The sequence below is a fragment of the Podarcis muralis genome, chromosome 1 (assembly GCF_964188315.1).
Source record: "Podarcis muralis chromosome 1, rPodMur119.hap1.1, whole genome shotgun sequence".
Lineage (NCBI taxonomy): Eukaryota > Metazoa > Chordata > Lepidosauria > Squamata > Lacertidae > Podarcis > Podarcis muralis.
Window position 1 is genome coordinate 119,486,100 of NC_135655.1, and position 26,393 is coordinate 119,512,492.

Sequence of the window (26,393 nt, forward strand, 5' to 3'; positions counted from 1 at the left end):
TTGTCTGCCTGTTGAGGCCTAAGCTTGCCAAAAGAAGCCTTCAGAGACCTGCTTCTTAATTATGTGTTAGGGCGGCTAACAAGCAATAATAAAAATGAGTTGAATGAATACAACTTAAAAACAAGATTAAAATGCAACAATTAAAATATTGAAATATTAAAATGCAGCCTCATCACAGGAGAAAGGAAAAAGAAAAAAGAAAGGGGGAGGGAATCAAATTGGCTCCAAGCCAATGGCCAGGCGGTACAACTCTGTCTTACAGGCCCTGCGGAAAGAAATCAGATCCTGCAGGGCCCTGGTCTCATGAGGCAGAGCGTTCCACCAGGCCGGAGCCAGTGTTGAAAAGGCCCTGGCTCTGGTTGAAGCTCATCTTACTTCCTTAGGGCCCGGGACCTCTAGGGTGTTGCTATTTATGGACCTTGAGGCTCTCCGTGGGTCATACCAGGAGAGGGTAGGTACGAGGGTCCTAGGCCGTGAAGGGCTTTAAAGGTCAAAAACAGTTTCTGGGACAGCTTCAGGGGCAGCTTCGCGTAGAGCAAATTACAGTAGTCAAGCCTGGAGGTGACCGTCGCATGGATCACTGTGACCAGGTTGGGGCAAGAAAGGTAAGGGACCAACTGCTTGATGCAGCGAAGGTGGAAAAATGTCGCCTTGGCTGTTGCTGTAACCTGCGCCCCCATGGAAAGGGAAATGTCAAGGATTACACCCAAACTCTTAACGGAAGGCAATGGCACTAATTGGGCCCCCGCAAAAGAAGGGAGTTGGTCCCTCATCCCCATGCCATCCCGACCCAGCCATAGGACCTCTGTCTTCAAAGGATTTAGTTTAAGTCAGCTCCCACGAAACCATGGGAGTGCTGTGGTTGCAGTCTCAGGTCAGATTTAGGCCTTGTACTGGGTTCTGCCTTGTCTGCTGAAGACCAGTGTCCTAGGGGGCACATCCCCTCACCACCCCGGGTATTTCTGCCATTACCTTTCATTCTGAGGTCCCAGGCAGGTTGCTTAATAGAGTCTGAGGAGGTTAGAAGAGTTGCTTCTAAAATTTCTTTAAAATACTGTGAGGCAGTGGGGAAATGAACAAGGACAGGAAAATCCCTTGTATTGCATAGTAGTAGCATGTGACGGCTGAGGTCTAGCCCTGAGCATCAGCAAAGCAACTCCAGTACAGTGGTACCTAGGCTCTCGAACGTAATCCATTCCGGAAGTCCACTCGACTTCCGAAACGTTCGATAACCAAGGCGCAGCTTCTGATTAGCGCAGGCGCCCCAGAAACAATAGCTGGCAGCCGCATCCGACATTCATCTTCCGAAAAACGTTTGAAAATCGGAACCCTTAGTTCCAGGTTTTCAGCGTTCGGGAGCTGAAATGTTTGAGTTTCAGGGCTTCAAGAACCAAGGTTCCACTGTACTGTACATTGTTATGAACAGAAATTTAGCTACGATTTCTGTAATATTTTTATTAGAAGAAGGAAAAAGTGTAATATATCATGGCTTGATTTCAATAAGGCTTCTGACAAGTTCTTCCATGATATTTTTGCCAGCGAGTTGGTACAATGTGGGCTAGATGATGTTTATATTAAGTGGATTTGTAGCTGGCAGGTGAGCCATACTAAAGGGTGCTAGCCAATGGCTGCGCATCAACCTGAAGAAAATTGACTGATGCGATGTCCCTGGGTTGTGTCCTGGACCTGGTGTTGTTTAACACATTTATAAATTGCTTGGTTAAGGAGCAAATGGCACCAAACTGAGTTGACGAACACTGACAGAAACAGGATCCAAGATGATATTGACATAATTGGAGACCTGGGCCAAAACTAACAAAATGTATTTCAATGTTATGTGTAAGTTCTGTATTTATATGGCAACTTAAAAAGTAGCTGCTGTTTGAACTTTTATGTTGGACCTTTGGAATTAGATCCACTGAATGCAAAACCAGCAAATTTGGCATGTATTGGATTAGGTCAGTGTTCTTAAACTCAGTAAGTATGGCAGTACAGTGGTACCTCGGGTTAAGTACTTAATTTGTTCCGGAGGTCTGTTCTTAACCTGAAACTGTTCTTAACCTGAAGTACCACTTTAGCTAATGGGGCCTCCTGCTGCCGCTGTGCCGCCGGAGCACAATTTCTGTTCTCATCCTGAAGCAAAGTTCTTAATCCAAGGTACTATTTCTGGGTTAGCGGAGTCTGTAGCCTGAAGTGAATGTAACCTGAAGCATATGTAACCCGAGGTACCACTGTCCCTTATTTAACAGGCTTCCAGCTTAACTTACATAAAATGAATAACCATTTCTTGATATAAAATAGTTTAATTTTACTTTCAATTGCAGGAGACTTATATTGAAAGAAAAAGCTTGATATATGACATCTCTGTGTGTAAAGTTGAGGCCCGTGAAGTAATTGAAGTAAGTGGAATTATCACATCTGTTAAAAAATACTTATAAGCATTTTCATACTGATAAGTGGATTTCTTTTTATTCTTTAAAAGGATACCCAGAGGAGTTCATAATTATTACAAGTAATATGATTTATTGCTTAATACAAATCATTCTGTGGCATTTCTTTAACCAAATCCAGCCACCTCTTAGATTAGTTAAAAGGATTTTCTTTTTACTTTTGTTCAAGTGCTGTAAGACCTAGAGTCGTGATAATACGTTTAGCACTACTGAGTGTTTAAAAGTGAAAATATTTATCACATTTTGTGAAGCGCACATCGTTGCAAATGGTACAGAAAACTGATTTTAAATAAATATACAATTTCAAGCTTGATGATCATTTATAGCTTAACTAAGATAGAGATATATTACTGCTATGAATTTGATCCTCTGTTGCTTCATAATTATCATGGTTTTCTGCAGTGAATTTGATATATAACAGTTGGCGAAGAAAAGCTGCTCAGTTGTGTGACTAAAGATTTTATAGAAAACATCTGACATAATTAGTTCAGCATGTGCACAGTATAAGCATAAGATTTTGAATTAAACTTTGAAGAAAAGTTATTTCATATATGTTACATATGAATCAAAGTCCATACAAATTAACTGTTTATAATATTGTAAATGGTGTTTGGAATATAATTTCAAAACATTCAACAAGGAAATTGAATTTAGCTTCTGTTTAAAGGCTTGAATGAACTGTTCACACCTGTTAGTTTAAAACAGCTGCTTCTTTTATTATCAGTAAGCAGATGCAGAAAGTAATGGAATGTAATAAGATAATCCTCACTACAAAATATCCTCAGAGCATAATGATTCAGTATTTAAATGTAATGCAGCTGTAATTTACAATTGTAGAATTTATGCCTTTTTCTTTTTATTCAAAATGCATATATAGTTGACAACCATTTCTCATGGGGGTTCTGTTCCTGGCTCCTGCATACGCTGGCAGAGCGCGTATAAGCATATTCCTCCCTGCCCCCGTTCCGCCCTTTTAGTGATGCATTCAGTGACGTTTTTGGGTAATTTCCGGGTTTGGCACCATGCATGCTTGTGCAATTGCACGTCATTCAGACATGTGTTAATCAGCCGTTGCCTGTACTTGAAGTCTAAAAATGTAAGCAATCCTATTGGATTCTTTTTCATATCCTCCAGGCCTCATCCTGCATATATTGTGCATATGACTTTGCTTATAAGTTCATGTGACAGGATAACTGACTGAAAAACTGCTGCATTTTCTCTGTTTATTGTACAGTGGTGCCTCGCAAGACGAAATTAATTCGTTCCGCAAGTCTCTTCGTCTTGCGAGTTTTTCGTCTTGCGATGCACGGTTTCCCATAGGAATGCATTGAAAATCAATTAATGCGTTCCTATGGAAACCGCCTTCAGACCAGGTCCGGGGACAGTCTGTCCCCCGACCTCTTCTGAAGGCTGGGGGGGGGGGGACAAGGGCTTTTCTTCCCACCCCCAGCATTTTTAAAAACCCCGGGACAGCGGAGGACTTCTCCGCTGTCCGGGGCGATCTTAAAATGCTGGCGGGCGGCATTTTAAAATCGCCCGGGACAGCGGAGGACTTCTCCGCTGTCTGGGGCGATTTAAAAGCCCCTTGGAAGGCAGGCAGGGGGGACAAAGACTTTTGCCCCCCGCCTGCCTTCAGAAGTGGTCCAGGACCTCTTCTGAAGGCGGGCGGGGGGCGAAAGTCTTTGCTCCCCCCCCCCTGCCTTCAAAAGCTGTCCTGGACAGGCTTCGCGGACCTCTCCGCAAGCAGCGGGAGCGCTCCAGCTGCTTGCGGAGAGTTGCCAGCATGCCGAAGCCTGCGCGCGCTGAGATCAGCGCGCCCAGGCTTCGCGGCCCCGCCGCCCCGCTTCGGAGCATCGTTCCGATGCCGGGCGGCGGGGGGAGGCGTTCCCGCCCCGCCGCCCCGCTTCGGAGCATCATTCCAAAGCCGGGCGGCGGGGGGAGGTGTTCCCGCCCCTCCGCCCGGCTTCGGAAGAGCCTTCCGAAGCCCGGCGGCGGTGGGAGGAGGTGTCCCCGCCCCGCCGCCAGGCTTCGGAGGAGGTCCGAGGACAGCGGGGGAGACGCGCTGCGCTTCCCCGCTGTCCCGGAGATTTCCCTATGGGCTGTTGTCTTGCGAAGCAAGCCCATAGGGAAATTCATTTTGCGAAGCGCCTCCAAAACGGAAAACCCTTTCGTCTAGCGGGTTTTCCGTCTTGCGAGGCGTTCGTCTTGCGGGGCACCACTGTAGTTTTATGTTTCAAAGTGGGCTTTCAACTAATGAGTCCCATCAGCTGAAGCCCTGTGCAAAGACTTTTGCCTGCCCAATAAGGTTCTCCCCTCCAGCCAATTGAATCTGTGGGGGTCTGGAGAACCCCTGGAATATACACTGTGGGTGGGAAAAGGGAGATTGTTTTGGTAAGTCAAAATGCTTGTGCTGATTGAACATTCGGAAGAGCACAGTGTTGAATTCCTCCCAACAAACGGACATTTTAGAGAAAAAATATTATCCTAGAGTAGGAGAGAGCCAGAAAGATATGCTTTGACTGTGCACAGTATTCATGCTATTAAAGTGGTAGTCTGTGACCCAATCCAGATTTTGTCAAGAAGATAATAGGAAAGTGGGAAGGGCAGAAGGCACTTGCAAGGATGGATTTACAGATAGGAGCGACAGTGTTTAATCTGCAAATTCCACCCCAAGGTTAATTTTTCCTCAGCTGAGTTTATTTGGAGTTTTAGCATTTTCTTGGTGGTGGTGGGAATGTTGTAAAACTGTTTGAACAGCATTTGCACAGGGAAATAATGGAGCTGGGGTATATCTAAGCACTGCTTTCCAGCCAGAAAAATTATTTCCCACAAGAAGGGCTTTTCAAATATATTTTACTGCCTGAGAACAGCAAATAGCACCACGCTAGTCAAGGTGTGTAGTATCTGAGGCGGCCAAGATGGGCATGGCATCCATATCAGAAAAAACCCACAAGCTCCTCTCCCTAGGAATGAAAATACTTTAAGTAACATTTTGTTGCTTTTTCATGACTTCTGAATTCAGTCGATAAAGGGAGCAACCTTGTTCTGTCTAATGGTAACACTAGCCCTGTACCCCCCAGCAGTAGCATTACCATGGAAATACAAGTTAGACACTCAGTCTAAGCAAAGCTAGAAGGAAATACAAAGTAGAAGTGGAATGGAGTAGCCAAGTACCATAGTTAAATAATTTCATTTTGCTCTGCATGTTGTAGATTGACTTGAAGTCCAATCCTTAACATATTATGTGGAGATACACTCTGTTATTGAATAAATTTGATGTTTAGCTCTGTATCCAAGTGGGTGTGTTTGGAAAAAAGGATTATGTCAATTTTTTTTATACTATACAAGTAATAATGGTCTATTATATTAGTATATTTATGGCATGCCAATCACTGTTCCTCTGGTATGGGAGCCTCAGCCAAACAACAGAGGCTTTCTCCATGCTAGTGTTGCTTCAGATTTAGGAAAGGATGATGTTTTTTGGCGTGGAACTGGAGTAGATGCATTTTAGGCTTTTCCCATACGGTTCAGGCTACATGTCTGATGTTATCAGAGTATGATGAAAGGTAGCTAATGCTGTTAAGATATAACTGCAGGCACATTTGATTTACTTTGGCTTCATTATGGCTTGAGGTGGAAAAAGGTTTTGTTCCATAATTAAGAGGGATGAACACTATTGTACTCCCCTTATAAACTGCAGGTGGGGGACTTGGTGGCAGATATTTTTTTCTTACTAGGGAATTGCCTCATACTGTGACACCATGTTTAGCTTCCTGGAGTCAACATGCATTTCATTTCACAGTGTCTCTAGGAAAATGACATTGTCTAGAGCAGGCATAGGCAAACTTGGCCCTCCAGATGTTTTGGGACTACAACTCCCATGATCCCTAGCTAACGGGACCAGTGGTCAGGGATGGTGGGAATTGTAGTCCCAGAACATCTGGTGGGCCGAGTTTGCCTATGCCTGGTCTAGAGATGTCTTAATATAAAAAAGAAAGATGATCTCTCCCCCCCCCCCAGATACCACTCATGCTTAGCATTGTGAGAATACAGTGATTAACTTGGATTGCTTGAAAAGAGGATCCAGAGAAGTGTGTTCAGAATTCAGCTTGCAGGGTGAGGATTTTGTGGCTCCTCTCCCTTCATAGCCCTCTGCACTTACTAAAACCCATTCCTGTGGGCCAAGAAACCCTCTGCAACAGTGAGAGATGGAGCATGGGGAGTTTAAGTAGGATGAGGAAATAAGAATTCAGTGGAGCTTCCTTGTACAAGCAGAAGTATATTTCCTTTTGTACAATACATCCTTGGATTGCTTTAAGCACTGAATTACATAACTTTCATTTGTCACTATTGTCTGTTCATTTGTCACGACAATCTTATCAGGTATAATGTATTTAGACTGTTATGTCGGCTACATTATAACCGAATGTAATTTAAGCATAAAGTGTTGACGTTATATTATAAATTGAATTAGGTATTCATTAGCATTGCATTAAGAACCCTTGTATGAACATGCAATCATAATTTACTTATAAAACAGCATTTATTCATTTTAATTTGGGATATTGGCAGATATTTTCATATTTTAAGTAGCGTTGTTAATGAAATGTCATGCAACTGTGAAGCATTATTAAGTCATCACTCAGAACAGAATAGAAGCATAGTAGTTGAGTGTTGTAACTTACGTAGGAGATTAGTTTCCGGAAACATAGAGACTAATGAACATGGCAGCTGCATTATTAAAATATTGTACTCCAGCCCAGAACAGTTTCTTAATTCATGCATACAGGAATTTAACATTAATTCATTCACTGTTTTTTTTGAGGCATCTATCTTCCATGTTTTTAGCAAATTGTGAGCGGAAGCCCTGGCCTGTGAGGGACTAACATCTGGCTGCTTCAGCCATTTCCAGGCCAGGAGATTCAGCTGCAGAGTAAAAATTGAAATGCTAGAGAACTGCTTCTAACACCATTGCTCCCCCAAGCTCCTTTTGCAGCTGCCAGTAGATGCAGAAGGCAAGGAGACATCAGCAGTAGCCCAGTGACAAAATCCCTGGCTTGTCTGCTTCTGTAGACATATCCAGGCTGGGAGTTTCAGCTGCAGTGTGTTAGTTAGAATATCAGAGGGCAAGGGGAAGACTTCTAACACCATGGCTCTCCATCACATTCTGCATCTACCACCAGAACCAGTAGCTCAGCAGTGGCCCAGTGGGAAAGCCCTGGCTTGTTAATTATTTTCATCCATCTGCTTTGGTACCATAGTAGAAAAGGCGCTTTCCTGTGACTTAACTAGCTGGCTCTCTAAAGGAGGTGCAACACACAGCCAAGCCCTTTGAGCACAGTGGACAGGCAGAATCATATGGAAGGGCACAATATTCTTCAAATATCCTGATCCCGTACTATTTAGGACTTTATAGGTAAGAAGCTGCACTTTAAATTGTGCCAGGAAATTAATTGGAAGCCATTGTTGATGCAATCAGGAAAGTAGAAAAGAGAGCAATTTGGCCACTCCATTTTGCAGTGACTAAAATTTCTAAATTCTTTTCAAGGGTTACTCTATGTAGAGTACATTACAGTAATCCAATTGTCTGTGACAAAGGCATGCATGGCAGTGGCAATATCTGCTTTATCACAGTCAAAGCTCTACAAAAGCACCTTACTTGCTATGGCAGCCACCTCGGAATCCAGCAGCAATGGCAGATACAGAAACACCCCCAAACTACAAACCCTGATTTTCAAAAAGGAGTGCAGCCCCATTCAAGACAGAACAAATTCCCACTTCAGTTTCAGCTCTCCTGCTGGCTAACAGCACCTCTATCCTTTCTGATTTAAAGCTGAATTTATAAACTTGATCCAATCTGTGACGGCACAACTGCACCCTTATAACACTTCAAAACCTCCACTGCTTCCTTGTCATTTGATGGAAAAGACCTATATAGAGAAATTGTTAAAACAGATTTAAGGATAATTATTTTGTTAAGCTGTTTTCTGGTTATCCAGCCTTTCAGCCATAGTTTAAAAAAAATCCAGAGCAACTATTTTGGCATAGGACAGTTTGTTGGAAGGAAGATTTCATAGCTTGTTATGCTCTATTTATACAAACATAAGTCACTTGGAGTTCAGGAGATATATTTAGGATCAGCATTTGTGCATGGTGTTGCAGCTAAATAAAGTAATGCTAGAGCAGCTTATTAGAAATGCATGAAACCAGAAATGCAAAATTGTCATTTATTAGTAATCAAATATAATTTGAAGATTCAGTAATGGAATCTGAATAAATAGACCATACCTAGACTTCATATTTTGTTTATTTAAAAAATGATAAATATCATTTACAAACAATTACCACAATCAAAATATTCATATAATATAATTTTTATTTACAGATATTACTGTGCAATGTTTCTCTGTTATCATATGTAATTATGTTGGTTCTGTTATTGTAGTTTCTAGGTAAATCCTGTGTAATTGTGAGAATTTGCCAGAAGGATTAACATTTTGAGAGGTCTGTTATGCTTTATGCATGATGTATCAGACTGTTAACAGAGATTACAGAATGATTTCTAATCTGTTTTCTGATTTGAAGACTTAAGTGTCTATAATAGCTGAAAAAGTATGCTAATCTGTCAGTTTATCATACGAATTTTATAGCATATGGTAAACTAAAACCATATTGACCTTTTGGTCTTGTTGATCACATGGATGAAGATGATCATCTGATTATCTGTACTAATCACTCTGAAATAACACCTGTGCAGAAGGCACCATAATACTGTTTGTTTCTGCTGTATTTCCTCTTCTAGAAATCTTTTATATTTAAAAACAATTTAGTGCACCTAGCTTAATATAAAAAGAATCAGAATATGCTTAATGCAGTGGTTTTATTTTATATTTGACTGTAATTTAAATTCATTTTATAATCATTTTAATTATTTATTTTAACATTTATATCCCGTCTTTCCTCCAAGTAGTTGAAGGTGGCATACATAGTTCTTTCACCTCCTATGAGATAGGTTTGGCTGGGAAACTGTGAACAGCCCAAGTCACCCAGTCAGCTTCATGGTTGAGTGGGGATTAGAATGCTACTTTCCCAAATTCTAGCCTGACACTAATCCTAGGACACTTTACATTCTTAATACAAAAATCCTTAAAAATACGACATCTGATGGGAGGGAGGGCGCCACTACCGAGAAGGCCCTCTGCCTGGTTCTCTGTAACCTTCTTGTGGTGAGGGAACCACCAGAAGGCCCTCGAAGCTGGACTTCACTGTCTGGGCAGAACGATAGTTACACTACATTATGCTTTTTGTAAAGGGACAAAGGTAGTTGGGCTTTGGCACTGTGTACATACTGTTATGAGTTTGGTCAGTCTGGATGATACCTGTGGGTACCTTCCACATCTGTATATGTGGAGGTAGAGGAGACAAATGAGTGGATGTTGGGTGATCCCAGGATGAAAGGTAAACACCAGCCAGTAGCTCATGGACTAGAGGAGCGGGGAAGGCTGAGAAATGGGGGAATAAGGGTTGAAGGGTGTGCAACTCAAGATCAAGAGACAGAAGGACTGATGGCGGGGCATTATAGATTTTGGTGCTGAACCTTAAAAACTTTCATTTGAGCTTCTAAACTTAATGGATGCTAATGCATTAATGGTATTGTTCTACCAGAGGGTTTCATGGTGCTCCCTGCACGGTGCCTTCTACCTCTAAAATGCCATGTGACTTTTGACCTAAGTAGAAAAGTTTCGATTGGAAGGAGTAAGGCATTTACTCATTCTCAGAGCTTTTTTTCTAGAAAAATAGATGCCGGTACTCACTGTGAAGTTGTTACAGTAAGTGCCACACTTTTTAACAACAAAAAGAGGTGCCATTACTGCGTACATTTGAGTACCCCCTGAAAAAAAGCACGCTCATTCTGGACGTCCAGATGCTTGGTGGGGAAATTCTTCCTGTCCATTCCAAAAGAGGACAGGTATACTTTTCTGGGACGCGGGTGGCGCTGTGGGTAAAAGCCTCAGCGCCTAGGGCTTGCCGATCAAAAGGTCGGCGGTTCGAATCCCCGCGGCGGGGTGCGCTCCTGTTGTTCGGTCCCAGCGCCTGCCAACCTAGCAGTTCGAAAGCACTCCCGGGTACAAGTAGATAAATAGGGACCGCTTACTAGCGGGAAGGTAAACGGCGTTTCCGTGTGCTGCGCTGGCTAGCCAGATGCAGCTTGTCACGCTGGCCACGTGACCCGGAAGTGTCTCTGGACAGCGCTGGCCCCTGGCCTCTTAAGTGAGATGGGCGCACAACCCTAGAGTCTGTCAAGACTGGCCCTTACGGGCAGGGGTACCTTTACCTTTTATACTTTTCTGCTGTTTGTAACCACTCCTAGATTCCCTCACCTTCCAAAGCAAAACAAAGGTTTTGAAGTAAAGGTGCTGGGAAAACCTCTCAAAACAGCAATGAGACATGCTCCTTAGGCTAAAGCAGTTTCTGTTTCATATGTTCCAAGCCATGTACAGCTATTTTTCCACACTGACAGTCTTGGAAGACAACATTTCAATACTGCTAAACTTACATCCTGAGATACAATTGTTTCTATTGACAAATGACTTTTGTAGGATTTTGCTGAGTAAAGCTATTCTTGTATATGAGCAATTGGCCACCTGCAACTGTTTGTCATATAGCCTTGTTTGGGAAATACTGGTAGTAACTGAAAACTTAGGAATGTGTGAAAGCTAGAAGCCAGCTGTGCCTTCCTCAGCTTCTTCCAGGTGTTGAGATACATGGTTACTTTGCTTCACTTTTGGCTATGTAGGCATAATAAACTCTTAACCCTTTCATTGATGTGGAATTGTTTTGGTCAAATATAGGGCAGTAATGGGTGAAATAAAAAGCAATTGGATGCCCAGATAACTTCGCTACCTCCTGTACCCTCATTGTACTCATTGCTTCATTCCTTTGTGTGACAAAAACAGGATGCAACTTCTTGGGGTGGCAGGAATAAGTAAATCCAAGCACAGTCATGGATGGGTCAGAATGGGACATGGAGGGGGAAACTGGCTCCTCAAGTACCACACTGCATTTAGCATGCATCTTCTTAACTAAAAGAATAGGTTTGCTGATTTTGAAACCCTTGCTTAAAAAGCTACATGCAGAATAAGAATTTGAGGGGCTAGGGCCAAGAATGGAGAAAGGTGGCTGCATGGAACATCTGCATGAACCTGGCTGGTTCAGTTAGTAGAACATGGCACTCTTTATCCTAGAGTGTTGGGTTCTTCCCTATGTTGGATGTATATGATTTTCCATATGATTGTAACTTTTTTTCTAAAAACAAAAAAACTCTTATGTGAGTTCTGTGAACTGCCCTGAGACCTCCAGGTATAGGATGGTAAATAAATTCAAATAATAATAATTTAAGATGGTAATAGATTTTTTGTCTTTGGGTGAATCCTATGTTAATATTAAGGTTGTTATGTTCTTCTATGTATCCATGTCACACATTTTGACATATGATACCATCTTGATGAAATGTTATGCAGCCTGCTTAGATGTTTATACACTAATGTTGTATCTACATGATTCACACAAACTCCTGTACTTGCTACAGAACATTTTTTTCAACACTGAAGCATCAGCCACTAAATCAGTAACTCAAACTATTGTCTAGAAGGTTGCTAATCCTTCATTTCACATAGCTGCTTAGATCCTTGTAGACCTTTGCACTCTTTATGTTAAGCTAATATAAGATAGAAGCAAAAGGCTTTGTCTTGATGACAGATAGTTGGATGGTAAACCTCTAAGGAATAATCTAAATGGTGTAGGAACTTGTGAGGCATATCTCACCCTTCCATTTAATTCCTGCATAAGCCAAAGCCAAGCATTATGTTTTAGAGCTTCTGTAGACTGAGATGTAAAACCAAGGTCCTGACCACTTGTAGCTGTTAAAATTCCTATGGGACTCATCATAGAAGTATAAGATGTTAATCTTAATATCCTGGCCAAATTCCAAAAGGGATAATTGCATTCTTCCTACCTAAATTCTCCCCGCAATTTCAATTAGTTCTGGTATTCTTCTTCACTTCCTTTTCTATGATGGGATGCATTCTATACTATGAAGCAGTTGTTGCATTTCATTCCAGAAGTGGCTGTATTTCAGTAACTGATTAAGTGATCACTGTGTATAAACTGTAGGCACTATTGAAGGAAGTGGAACATTTGATTATACAGCTGTAAATTATTTACATTTTCAAGTAAAAGAACAAGGTAGCAATGATAAAGTGCAAAATTAGCAGCAGCAGATAAAACAATAGAGTGGGAGTAAGAAACTGTTTTATAGTTCCATCCTCCTCATTTGCTTGCTGCTAGCTGGACCAAGCAGGATAGCCAGCAGGAATCAGAGTACATAACACCACCTGGATAAGATGGAGGTTCTATTCCTGCTGTAAAAATTATGTCTTATTTTTAAGCACTGTTGACTTTAATTCACCTGTCCTGCCACCCATTTCTCCTTCTTGCAGCTACCAGGAAACTTGAGCTACTGTGCTTTGAGGTGGGAATTGCCCTCTGACAATGTGGTGCTAAACTGCTCACTTTTACAAACTCAACGTAGAAAGCTGAAATTAGACAAGCAATCCTCATCACTGCTGGTCATAAGTCTGAAAGGCCTAAAAGTGATCAAGTTACTCATTTTAAATAATGTGTGTGCATACGTTTTAGAGAGCCATGGCTTGGTAATCTCACAGTGCTCAGAGTACAGTAGCTCAAGAGTCCCAAGCTCCAGGGAGAGATGGATAACTTACTGCTCACTCAACCTTGTGCAACAGTACACTTGACCTGTAGCGCTGACTTTGTTCCAGTCTTGCCATGTATGGCAACATCCACAGGTTTTGGTGTTACACTTGGGAAGCAAAGATTTGGGGTTATTGAAGGGCATGGCCTTTAGTCTTACAAGCCGCATGGACATCATGTTGATTCAGCAGTGATGACCTCGGGTGGTCATCTTAAGGTAGAAAATGTCTCCCCTAGAGGTTATGGAAAGGAGGTATTGAAACTAAGAGTTCAAATAAAGCAATCCACAAAAAAAGCAGGGAACTGCAGCTGGCCCTGGATAGGTCTGATGGTGCAATGGTACCTCACCCCAATGTTACAACAGCCTGGGAATGGATTTCCAGCAAGTGAGTGTAGAGGAACTAAACAGAGGCTTGACCCAATTCTGTGGCAGGTAAGTTTGGGAAACGTTAATGGGAGATGAGGGAACAGGTGATGACCCTTAGACACATTTGCAGGTGAAGGATTTTTCTGGGGGCCAGAAATATTATTGAGGCCAACCTGCCGCACCTGCAGAGATGGGAAGGCCTGGAAAAAATTGGGAGGGGCAGGTTCCCCCCCCCCCAAAGCCATTTTTTACCAGAAAAAAAAAGGTCTGGAATATTCAAACTATATCAAACTGTTTTTTTCAATTGTTCTGGAAACTAGATCTTCCCATCTCTAGTTGTGGGGCCCAGGAACGTGGGGTAGGAAGGCCTTTCTACTCATAAGGTTGGGCCCAGGCTTTGGAGCTGGGCTTCTTTTTTGTCAGTTGGCAAGGCATGATTTGGTTTATCCAAGGTTCCCACACTTGTCATTTCTCCTGCAGATGTTCTTAATAAGATGTGGCCCCAGTTTAAGCCATTTCATTCAACCCATCTCTATATCCAGTTGCAATTGTCCTGTGGTTCTTGCAGCTGAGGTTTGAGGCTGGATGAGTGTGAAGCTTCTCTTATAGATGTGTAATCTCATCCTATGTAGGGCTTCACTTGTGCTTGATCTGGAAGCTGCAGTTACAGGAGTGGGAAAGACTCTGTCAGCATATAACACCTGTGCTCAAAGATCTGTACTAGTTGCCAATTTGCTACTGGGACAAGTTCAAGGTGTTACTATTTAGTATATAAAGCCCTTAATAACTTGGCCCAGTTTACCTACGAGATTGCTTTACCCCATATATGCTCACTCAGCCACAACGATTTGCAGAACTACAGGCGCCGCATAATGCTCATTCTGCATTTGTAAGAAATTGATCTTAGTGTGGCTGTAGCCACACTTTGGAACTCCCTGCCTATTGACATCAGACAGGTATCTTCACTATGTTGTTTTAAGAGCCTGCTAAAAACATTTTTGTTTAAAACAATCCTACTCAAATATGTAGAATATTTACATTTATTTACATATTTACAAGGATCTGCTTCCATTATCAACCTCTTATAGTTTGTAATATTGAGCAGTATTCAGTTATTGAATGAATGAATGAATGAATGAATGAATGAATGAATGAATGAAAGAATGAAGGAAAATGAAGTAATTATTACTTGTTTTCTCTGAATTGGGAACCATAGCCAGCACAACCCAGTTTTTCAGTTCTTGTCAAGTAAGCATGAAAGCTCTGCCCACTATGATGGTCCAAACACTCTAGCCATTCTCAGTGCCAGTCAACGAGCTTGAGACTGAGAACCCTCGCAAGGAAAAGTGTTGAATTAGAAAAAATAATAGGATATTCAAAACTAGCTAAACACAGACACAGTGTCAAAGGGAACAAAGCTCAGTGCTGAACAATATTGTAGAGATGGATTCAGAAGGACTGTGAATGTCTATGTTTATGTGTTATTAATGTTATGTTCCAAATATATTGAAGTACAAATGGTGATATAAAATATCATTTCATTGAAAGAAAGTGACAGGAAATGTTTGTATTGCTTACTTAATATGAAAATAAAGATCTTGACATTTAAGAAATAGCGAAGTCATCAAGGGTTTACAGTGGTACCTTGGGTTAAGAACTTAATTTGTTCTGGAGGTCTGTTCTTAACCTGAAGCACCACTTTAGCTAATGGGGCCTCCCGCTGCCGCTGCGCCTCCACCGCGTAATTTCTGTTCTCATCTTGAAGCAAAGTTCTTAACCCGAGGTAATATTTCTGGGTTAGTGGAGTCTGTAACCTGAAGCGTATGTAACCCGAGGTACCACTGTATTTGCAGCTAGAAAATCATATGAAATTTGTGTGTGTCCCCCTCCAGTATGTCTTCATCGTTTTAATGTGATATAAAGCATTTATACATTCTTTACAACCTAGTTCTATTTAATTCCCTCTTATTTTAATTATTCACAACCACTTCATTGGGTTCTCATAAAGAATAGCTTACTGAAATTACGGAGACTTGTTCTTATGGAGAGCTAGTGATCATCTTACTGTTTTTATTGCTTGTTCCTTTATCTACTTCCACTTTTTAAACTGCAATCCTGAATAAATAGGGAGGATGTAATTCCCAGTGAACACAATGAGACTTCCTTCCATACCCAGAGCTCTGTGGTTATCTTGGCTCTCTTTTTAGTTCTTTGCATTTTATGGCAGTTTCCCTCTATTTTCTTTTTGTTCTGTACAAATACATGCTTCCAAATGGGGATTTCTTATTCGTAATTTTCAGATCTGACACCTTCCAGAGGAGTAAGACAAAGCGCTATGATCTACTATCACGGTGTGAGCTGTGGAAATCTATGCAGTCCATTGCCAAGAATGAGCATCACAGGAAGCAGGTACTTTCAGTTGAACTAAATTTAGTAAAACACACGTTGAATTTAGTATTGAAATACAGCAGTTAATAATATTTTAGGAAGGTGTAATAGATTCAGAGCAACTGGAAGGACAGCTCTGAAGCATGTACTGTTGAACTTGGGTGATGCCCAATATGTTGGTTGCTGCTTGGCACTGATAGTAACTGAATAAGGTCAAAAGTTCTGTATGTTTTTTCTTCTCATCTGAGGCCATCGGCCAGCAGCCGTAATAGCTGTCAGCTGTGATGAGAAGTAGGGGCTGTAGGAAGAGTACATCAGTACAGACCCATCCCAAATCCTAGAATAGGCTACTCTACTTAGTCATTTATACTTTACTTCTTGAAGCACTGCAGGACTGTGGGAATTTTCACCTTCACTGGAACCTCAGAGCCAATTCATGACATCATATTAAACATATGACTTCTCTCAGAAGTGCCAAAAGTTACAACTTGCTGGCCATAGCTCTGTAAAGTTAGAGTCATGCTACATATGATTTATACTATGCAAATCTCCAGTCAAACTCCCCAAACATTATGATAATAGCAAGAGCGAGAACTAGAATTTAGTAAACAAATTGGTGATTTTTTAAAAGAGGGTTTGTTTCTCAGGATTTAGAATTATGTCTTGAAGTACATGTGTGTGTCTTTTTGAGAGAGAGAGAGAACAAAAAAATGTGGATAGGAGTGCATTATAAGAACAGAGCATAGAAGTACCGGTAGGTTTTTTGAAAGCCATATAACTCAGTGTTTGACGATGCTTTGTTGGAAATCACACCTATCCCAGACCACTTCTGTTGTGTCTGTTTTTAGGAGCAGTTGCTTATACATTAATCTTTGATCACCTAGAGAGCAAGCCTAATTTCTGGGTGGGGAGCAATGGGGTTCAAATCTGAAGCCCTGTCACTTGCATTGGTCAGAGCAGAAGGGGGGGCAGTATTTTACTTTTTTACTTTTTTTGCTGTACCAGTACCAAACTGACTCTGCAGAGAAATTGAAATTGGGTCCCCTCTGGCTGCTGGACCATCTTAACACTCAGTAGATTCATGGGTGACTCAGCTCTACCTCTTTCCAGTTCTTGCTCTACCCTGCTTTGGGGGCCTTATACTTGCTACATGTGGCAGTAGTCTGTCCAGAGCCTGCATTATTGGTGGATGTAGGAAAGACCTCTGTCCGCTGTTAGCAGAGCTAATCAAAGATGGATGAAGACTGATGGAAAAAATCTGTCCCCACAAAATGCTCTGCCCCAAAGTGTTTCTCCTGCATTGCTAATATGTCAGTCTTAGTTTTCCGCAATTTATAACTGAGAGTAAATTACAATCAATGAGTACTGAACATTGTCAACAATTGATGGTGTTAAAAACTGCGTCTTTCATTCTTTCTCAGTTCAATGCCACAGATGCATTACTTTACATTATAGAAAATAAAAAAAATAAAATATTTCTGAGTAAAGATCTAATGGACCATTCATAAAACCCACAGTTAATAATACAATGCAAGTAATTGCTAAAAGAGGGGCATTCTGGTTCAGGTATACATGCAGCCAGGATTTCATCTGTGCTGTAAAAGGAATAGTATTTCCACTTCAAACTTGATATGAATTATACGCTTTTTGTACTACATTTCCCACTCTTTGGCAATCAGGACTGCATCAGTCTTCCCACATGCTATTGACCGGTAAAGCTATTTCGTAATATCTGCTTGCAGAGCAATGATGTTACTCCAATTCTTTAGTAATGTTTTTTGTTTACTGACGTCTTCTCAGAACAACTTTTAGCCAATTCAATTTTACAGTTATGGATGCTAAATGTTTGAAATCACTCTCAAATACTTCATCATGTGCTGTTCAACTGTGTCTTAAGCTCCCAGACTGATTCCAAAACTAACAGTTGGATCTGGAGTTGGTCAGCTGTTGAACAAGCTATTTACACATGTCAGCATCAAAGCACCTCGGCCAATAATTAGCCACTTCTTTTAAAATTTATGTGTAGAATCCTTACATTGTAATTGAAGAGCAAGGTTGTGATTAGTAGATAATTAGCTTATTTTTTAAAGAATATTTAGCTTCTTCCAGTTGGAAGATAGTAGAAAATGAATTACTAGATAGGGAAAGACATTCCTATAATGTGCATAATATGAACTGCATTTATAAAAAAACAACCTTAAACCCTTTTGCTGATAGGTATGAAGTCAATGATAGTCATAAAAGGCAGGCTCGATAGTGAGAAAAGCGTGTAGTATTAGGAGGATTATAGACTCAGTTGTTTAGAAAGCAGAAACTTAAGAAGACCTTTTGTGGACATAGTGATAGCCATGGTGGGAAGTGCTTCTGGCACGAATGTGTACTGCAGCAAAAGTAGGGTGAAGGTAAATATGAATAATAGCTAAGCACTTATAAACAGGTGCAGCACATTTTGTCTTCCCTGGAGGCTTGCCACTGTTATGTGATAGCTCAGCTTCTGTACAGCTGGGGTGGCAGTGATATTGAATGCACATCACTCTGCATAAGGCACATAAACGAATATGTCCTGATAAAGTCACATTAGAGGTGCCGAATGCTCATTCAGTAGTTAACAGGATAATATTGTAATATTATTTAATATTAGTACGGAATTTCTCTACCTTTTGCATGTTTGTCCCAGAAAATCAACCTGGTATTTAGGTGAAATTGAAAGCTATCTTGATAAAATAATTACCGTACCTCTTTTCTACTGGCTACAATCTTGGTAGCTTTCCAGAGGTGCACTTTGCATTGTTGTAGATACAAACATCTAGGTTGTTAGATACATTTCTGACACAGAAATTTATCTTATTCCCACATCCAGAGTTCATTTTCAACCCACTAATCTACAGTATTGCTGCACTTTAATTTTTTTCCTTTTATTGCCAGGTTTCTCAGTTTTCCTCCTCCTGTTTCTTGGCCCCCCACTTTTTTCTTTCTCCTGCATTTTCCTCACCCCACATCTCTCTCATTTTCTTAAAATCCTTGGTATTATTATCACTTCCTGTATATCTGTGTTTTGCTCATTTTAATGGATGTCTTGCATGCGGTACATAATGATTTCATCAGCCACCCTGAGATCGCTTGATAAAGGGTTTGCTTATAAATTGATGGTGTTGATAGTTGTAGTAATAATAATAATATTAAACAATTTGCTTCTTTCAAGGCTTAATTTGTGTCAGAGTCAACCCCATAACCTATTTAATATCAGGGTTGCGTTCTGAGATATAAGAAGAGAAGTTTCTATGTGCATAGGGATTTCCCCTCAAGACCAAGTAAATCACCACATGCCTGTTTCTATACATTTAGGATTAAGGGAGTATTACTTCTAGAGTAGGTAACATTCCTTCCAGCCCAAGGAAATAGCACACTTTCTTTTTACAAATCATTCATACCCAATTCAAATATTCTTTACCCATCATTAAATAAACATTAGGGATGGGAAAGATATTCTGTTCAGTTTGCATTTAAAGGTGAACCTCCCTAATTCACTTTACAAAATAACACAGGAACTGAAACAGCCATGCACTTTTTGGAATTTTGCAGTGCAGGTTTCCAGGCAAGTAATATGTACAAAAATGCATATAGTAGAGCGAGAAAACTCGCCGCGATCTCCCTGCGACCTGCCGCTGACTCTGGCAGCGAGTGGGGGGGAGGGAGAATCGGCTTGAGTTCGCTCAAAGGCAAAATTGCACCCGCCATCAAGTCAAATATAAAATGCAGATTTAAAACAGCTTAATTAACAAGAGAATAAAATATTATCATAAACATAGAATTGAGAGAAACCAAAACTGACAGATTTGCACATCAATAGAAACCTTATCTAGTCTATGTACCTTCGGAATTGGGTGCATTTGCCAAAACAATTATGATTTAAAACACAGAGGAAGATCAGATAGATGAGAAGAAAACCTTTCCTGGGATTACAGTTTGTTTTTAAATTATTATTATTTTAAAAAAATATGTTTAAATACTTTAAATAATATGTATACTGCTTTCAAGTGGATCTCACAAAGCAGTTTACATGAGATTATTGCAGCAATAATAATAGATTTTTCTAAAAAGTTGCAATAAAATGGAAAAGACAACTGTTTAGAAGAAGCTGTCACTGCTGCTGCTTACTTGCCTCAGGGCTAGATGTTTCTCTCATCCTGTGAAGACAATTGGAGGAATGAGGAACCATCACTGGTAGCTGTTTGAGGTACCAGTAAAGTTAACAGCTTTAACAACTATTTCAATTCATGTAAGGATATTTCACAGCCAAACATGGTAAAACCATGAACATAAATACTTAGCTCTATCAGGTAGGTTTGCCTATTTACCTTCCTATGAAAATGCATAGGATTAGGCTACATGCCTTCCCTACCTCCTCCAAGCAGACTCAGCACACTGGAACCCAGTGTACTGAGGAAGGCCTGTTCAGTATACCAGCTCTAGGGTGCTTGTACAAAGTCTTGTGGGGCCATCTAAGTACCCTTGAGATTTCCCAGAGCATCCCTAGCCCCTTAGACAAGGCAGAGAGCTTAAAAGCTCTTTTCACGTCTGGTCTGCTTGGGTTACTGGCAGTAGGGAGGTGAGGGAGAATATATTTTCCTCAGTTCCACCCTCACCCTTTGTTAGAGAGTCTTCCAGCCCTCTAGAACCTATTTTCAGGATAGGGACTGCAAGGAGAATGAAGAATCCCACTTCCACTGGTGTGAGTGCCCTGTGGGTGTAGTCTGCTCAGTGAATGCTTCCTTCAGTGGGAACAAACTAAGGATCTTAAGTGGCTTATGTTAAGGCTTATAAAATTGTGCATGGTACATTCATTATACTAGAACTTGGGATTGCTCAATGAAGTTGATTGTTAGTAGATTCGGGACAACAAAATGAAGTACTTTTTCACACAACACATAACTAATAGAATAGTAATCCATACTAGTTTAGCAAATTCTAAGGGTTAAAATCCTGAATTATAGGTGATGGATCTATGTAGATGGTGACTCCATGCGTCAAAGAGAATTACCATTGGTTGCAGGCTTCTTCCCCTTCCTGCAGCACATATTTTTGTATGAGGCACTAAATAAAGAAGGGCCATTCAGTTGTGGAAACCTGTTTGTGCACATGGATTGCCATGTGCTGTTCTGATCTGTATACATTCAGAAGCAAAGAAAACTGCCAGAGGTTGAGAGAAGAGAGGGAGCTACATCACTGCTGAGAGAAATGTGGTTGGGAAAACTGTTAATACTGTAGTTGTTAAGGCTGAAAATCACTTACAATGTAGTATTTTACATTCATAACATAGTTCTTAGAATGATTTCCATGGATACACATCCTAGAAAACCTTCCATTGGAAAGGTTCAACCATGCAACTTACTGGAAGATTATCTTGTGAAATGAAACCATCCAGCCTCATCTCACAGTATCATCTTTGAGCAAATTGCATTCTGTTGAAATGTTTTCATACGTATACATCTCTTGGATGCCAAACATTATGAGAGGATTGACCTCTATATCTCTCCCTACTATGGAATGTTCCAAACTGCTGTCAAAATCAGAGGTATTAATAGCTTTTGAATTAAATGTCATATGCATTATCTTCAACTGTCAGGCAAAACTGCAACTTAAACTGAGACCTTGACTCATATATCAACGTTGTTCAATGGCTGTATTGTTTGATCCAGCACAGAAAGGTATTACAAGATCCTTCAGAATAGAAACACAAGACCTAATCTAGACCAAGAACTAGTTATCTGTGTATTTCCCCACAAACATTCTTTGTGCATGGACTAAGATTTTCATTGATAGAAGAGTGATGGTGAAAAACAGGGGTTGTATCCAATATTGTGCAAGTAGAATAGACTTCTGCTCACACATCCCTCCCCCTGTAGCCCCCTGCACACCCTAAAAATCTAAGAACCTCTGGAGCAGATTTTGTGGGTATGAAGGGGGCTGCAGGGCAGAAGAAAGAAATTCTGTTGCACTTGCAGAATGTTGGCTACAACCTTATGTCTTTATCATTTTTCCATTTTCTTTTCTCTGGAGTCAACATAGCAACTAGGCATACTAGGCATACTCTTTCACATTATTTTAGACCAACAGCGTATGATTTTATGAAAGAAAAGTGTTCCTGAATTATATTTTGAATTATAGTAATGAATGTGACTGCCAGTCATGTAATAATGAACATTAAAGTACAACATAACAAAACAAAATATTTTTGATATAAGATCTTAGAGGAACGGACCACAACATTGTGTGTTTTTGTATCAGAACTCACTTTAAGAAACTTATCTGTTGCTATCTGATTAGTTGAAGATACAAGTGGTTAATATGCAGGAGGGTTGATTTATGCTGCAATCCTATCTCTACTTACTTGTGAATAAACCCCATTAAATTCAGTGGGACATACTTCTTAATAGAGTTGATTCAAATTCTGTTGCAAAAATACTCTCCCCCGGGTAGGGCTGCAGCACCACAACTAGGGTAGGTGGCGCCATTACAGAACTTGTCACTTGTGGGTGGAGCTTGGCAGAATCTAGAATTTGCTACTCTTTCAGACCCCCAAATTGACTTTCTGGCAGAACATGCAGGAAATTGCAGAACATGCAATTTTTCATTCAATTTTGTATATTTAGTTTTTATGAGCTGTGTGTGTCCTTTTATTTCTTTCCTGTCATTCTATTTCTAATTCATCATCAGAACTGTGTTTACATTTTTAAAATTATTAATATTATATAGAAAAAGTAATCTATATAATTATTATTTCCAAATGGAATTATTAGTCTATTGAAGACACATTGAGATGCATTAATCCCAGACGGCATACTGAATGCATCAGCAGAAACTTTAGGAAGATGAGAAGCTCCTTCTGTTTCCTGCAGAGGGTTACAGATGCCTCAAAATATCACATTCACAAGCTTAGCACGTATATTAGGTTTTAGGCATTTATAGATTTCATTCTTTATATATAGCCTATGTATGTCTTGAAAATAATTCTGCAGTGGAATCTTTTTTTATTAAGCTGAGATCGTCAGTGCAAATGTAATAAACGAAAAGGCAATTAATTAATTTCTTAATCAAGCAGTGCCTTGGCCAAGCATAGTTACCATAGTGAGAGGCAAGTTTCCAGGTCTCAACATTCCAGACATGTTAATCTAATGGAAACTAATGGAAAATCTTAAGTAAGAGTATTTTAGTGATGCCATTAAGATGTGATCTATTACACTTTGGTTTCAAGTTTCAAATGATCGTATTATCTTGATCTCAAAACTTGTTTGCAAAATGAATTGTAGTGGTGGTAGTACTAGTTGGAAACTGAGAAAAACATTTTAACATGTCATATCAAACTGATACACCTTTGTGTTATATTTTATCAGGATTTTTAAATTGCAAATAATGTTTAAGACTGATCTACCATTTTACACACATTAATTGATTACCTCTATCATCTGGTTTCCTCTTTGTTTTTCTGATGGTTTACTTGAAATAACAATGCTACTTAAGCTGATTTGCAAAAGGGTTTATTCCAGCCCCCCTGGATAACTGCATGGTATTTCACATTTAGACCTTGTGATATTCAGATAGCCAACTGGTATTGTATATTGACTGGTACTGCACATTGACATACATTCACACAGAACCAAAGACCTGCCTCCTGGCCAGGATAAATATTTACATAGGTGTAAAGGAATGAGATGTTAAGGAAACAAGAGGAGCAGAGGGAGAGCAAATGTTGTGTTGGAGCCTTGAACTGCTGTGCACAGGGTTGAGAAACTAGCACTGAATATACCACATGTTCATCTTCTTTCTACACTAGCCATCAATGAAAACTTTTCTATTTTAAATGTTTGCATAGATTGCCTTATTTCTACATATAGTACTTGATATAGCTCTGCTAACATTAGCACCACAATTGCACTATGATCCTTCAGGCAGCTGGCAATACTCTAATGCTTTTGGATAGTGACATAAAAGGGAAAGGGATATATCTTCTTTCAGTGTGCATGTGTAACTGCAATTAGTGTTAATAGGAGTTACGTGCTCACATTGGGAGGAAAACATATCCCTGAAATATGTAACTATATTTACAATTGGAAAATAAATATACCCTACCGGCGCTGCATATTACTTTTAGAGTAAACATCTGTTCTCAAGGAAAAATATGCACTCTTATAATGTCCTTGCCTTTATTTATTTTTATATTCTTTCTGCTTTAGAATACTTGATCGGCCCACAGATTATGTGAAAATTTCAGTTTCCTTCACCTTTGTGATCCTATCCACAATGTAATCAGTGTACTTTTACTTATTTTTTTGGGAAGAAAATGGGTTTATAATTTTAAGTGTTTTCTATAATTAATATTTGCGCCATCATGCAGGATAGATGTAATCAAAAGATGGAAGGAGAAAGGCAGGGGCCCTCTGCAAGTAAGCTGTTCAGATCTCTAGCAAGAGAGTCCGGTTCCTCTGCTTGGGCATATCTAGGAGTTGGTGAGGTTGGCAACCACCAAAGGCACAAGCACGGGGAAGTGGTACAAAATTGGCACCTCTCCACTGTGGTTCAGAGTGGCTATGAGCCCGTCTGCTCATCCGTCTGCTCTCTGTTGCTCTGGGCTGCTCCCTGTTGCTCTGGGCCATTGAGAAAATCATGGTGGAGTGCGAAAGGTGGCAAAAAGCAAAATTTCTGAGTTTCTGGTCCATGGTCTGGGGTGGGTGGGTGGCAATACAGCTCTTTGAAAAGGGTGCAACGGAACCTAGGTACGTGAGAAGAGAGAAAACTGGGATGGTGAGAGTGTGTGAAGGGGAAGTCAGAGGAAGGAGAAGAAGGGAGTTTAAGAAAACAGAGGGTGGTAGAAAGAGTGAAATATGGGTGTTGCAGAAAGACTTGGTTTTGGCACCACCACTACCAGCATATGACCCCTTGCAGATTGCTCCTAAGATAATGTAGTCCTTGATAGAAAAAGTTTCCCATTCCTTCTGTATGCAGTTATGTAATAATTGCATGAGGATGATTGACTAAGATGTGAAGTTTCATAGATTCTTGATGCAATTGATGTTGAAAGTAAATTCTCTTGCCTGGGTACTGTAGCTTGGAAATTAGGGAGTCTGCTTTTTTTCTTCGTCTTTTATTACAAACTGTAGAAAAGGTTAGAAAGCCTTGGAGTGTGTTCAATGTGAACTATAGAAAATAATTTTGACATTATTAAAAACATTTTCAGATAAAAACTTACACTGAACTAGCAAGTTGTTTTTGCCATATCGCTTGTAATAAATCACATGGAAAATGGAAAATATTTTTAGGATATGAGATAAGATGCTGCGTTTTGTGCCATGTATCAGTATCAATGAAATGAGTGGTATTTTCTCTATGGCCCATCACCCAGGCTGTGTAGTAATACCACATGGCAATAGCATCATGACACAGCAAACATCTTATCGCAGCCAAAAAGCATCTATGTAATATTCCTTCACTGCCATTGAGGTTGTTTGGCACAGTTCTACTGAATCATGCTGAATAGTAATGTAATGAAGGAGTGTTTGTGTGTATTGTTTTGATTTATGAAACTCAGTATGTCAAGTATATTGGCTATAACTGGCAGTGAAAACACCAATAAATCTTACTTAGGCCCATCTTTTGAGCAAATCAAAGAAAAATTGTCTTACCCAAGCATGGAAATGTTTTGGGGTTGTTTTTTTCATTTCCATAATATGGAATATTTTTCACCACATACTTTTTGTGTTATTTATGATAAGTGATCAGTGGATAAACTGGGTCCAAGACAAAACATATGGAACATAGTTTTAGACTAGCTGATTTATTGAAATATTGATCAAAACTGTTCTTTGCTGCTGCTGCTAGTTGAGGTGTTGCTTATGATCTCTGAGCGAATGTTGTACATCACTAAGTAATATTTTTTCTGAGAACAAAGTGAAGTATTCAGAAACAAAACGACCCTTTAAAACCCGACTTATTGCCAATCTGTGTGAATATTCTCTTTCAAAAAGTGCAACAGAACTAGATCCAAATGTTGCAAGCATGGAATGTAATAGGATTTTAAAGAATTGTATTATTTAAAATTATTTGGTAGGAAAATATTTTGAAGGACTCCTGTTCCCCAGTTCAGGCAAAGCCCATCAAAACATGCTATTTGGGCAGAGTGAAGCAGCCATGTATGGCAGCAGAATTTGGGTATGTTAACAGGGCATTAAATTTTATATATTGGTGAATTTTAATCCAAGGGGAAAACATTTGTGGACTTTTTCCTGAGGTGCCAAATAACTTTGTCGGCCCTGAAAACTATTGCTGTTGACTCAGGGAAAGCACAGTTATGCACATAATATTAGGGCTTTAGTGCTTTGAAGAGAAACTTCTCTTAAAGGAATAAATTGGAGAATGTGGTG

The 26,393-nt window shown here is 40.1% G+C and overlaps 1 long non-coding RNA gene across 1 annotated transcript in view; it reads left to right on the forward strand.

Annotated features, from left to right (window-relative positions):
• Positions 1-26,393, forward strand: part of LOC114607356 (uncharacterized) — a 65,112-nt gene that overhangs the window by 1,135 nt on the left and 37,584 nt on the right. Inside the window, exons 2-3 of the long non-coding RNA XR_003709125.2 lie at positions 2,325-2,399; positions 15,888-15,996. This is a non-coding gene — a long non-coding RNA (uncharacterized LOC114607356). The remainder of the gene's footprint in view (positions 1-2,324; positions 2,400-15,887; positions 15,997-26,393) is intronic.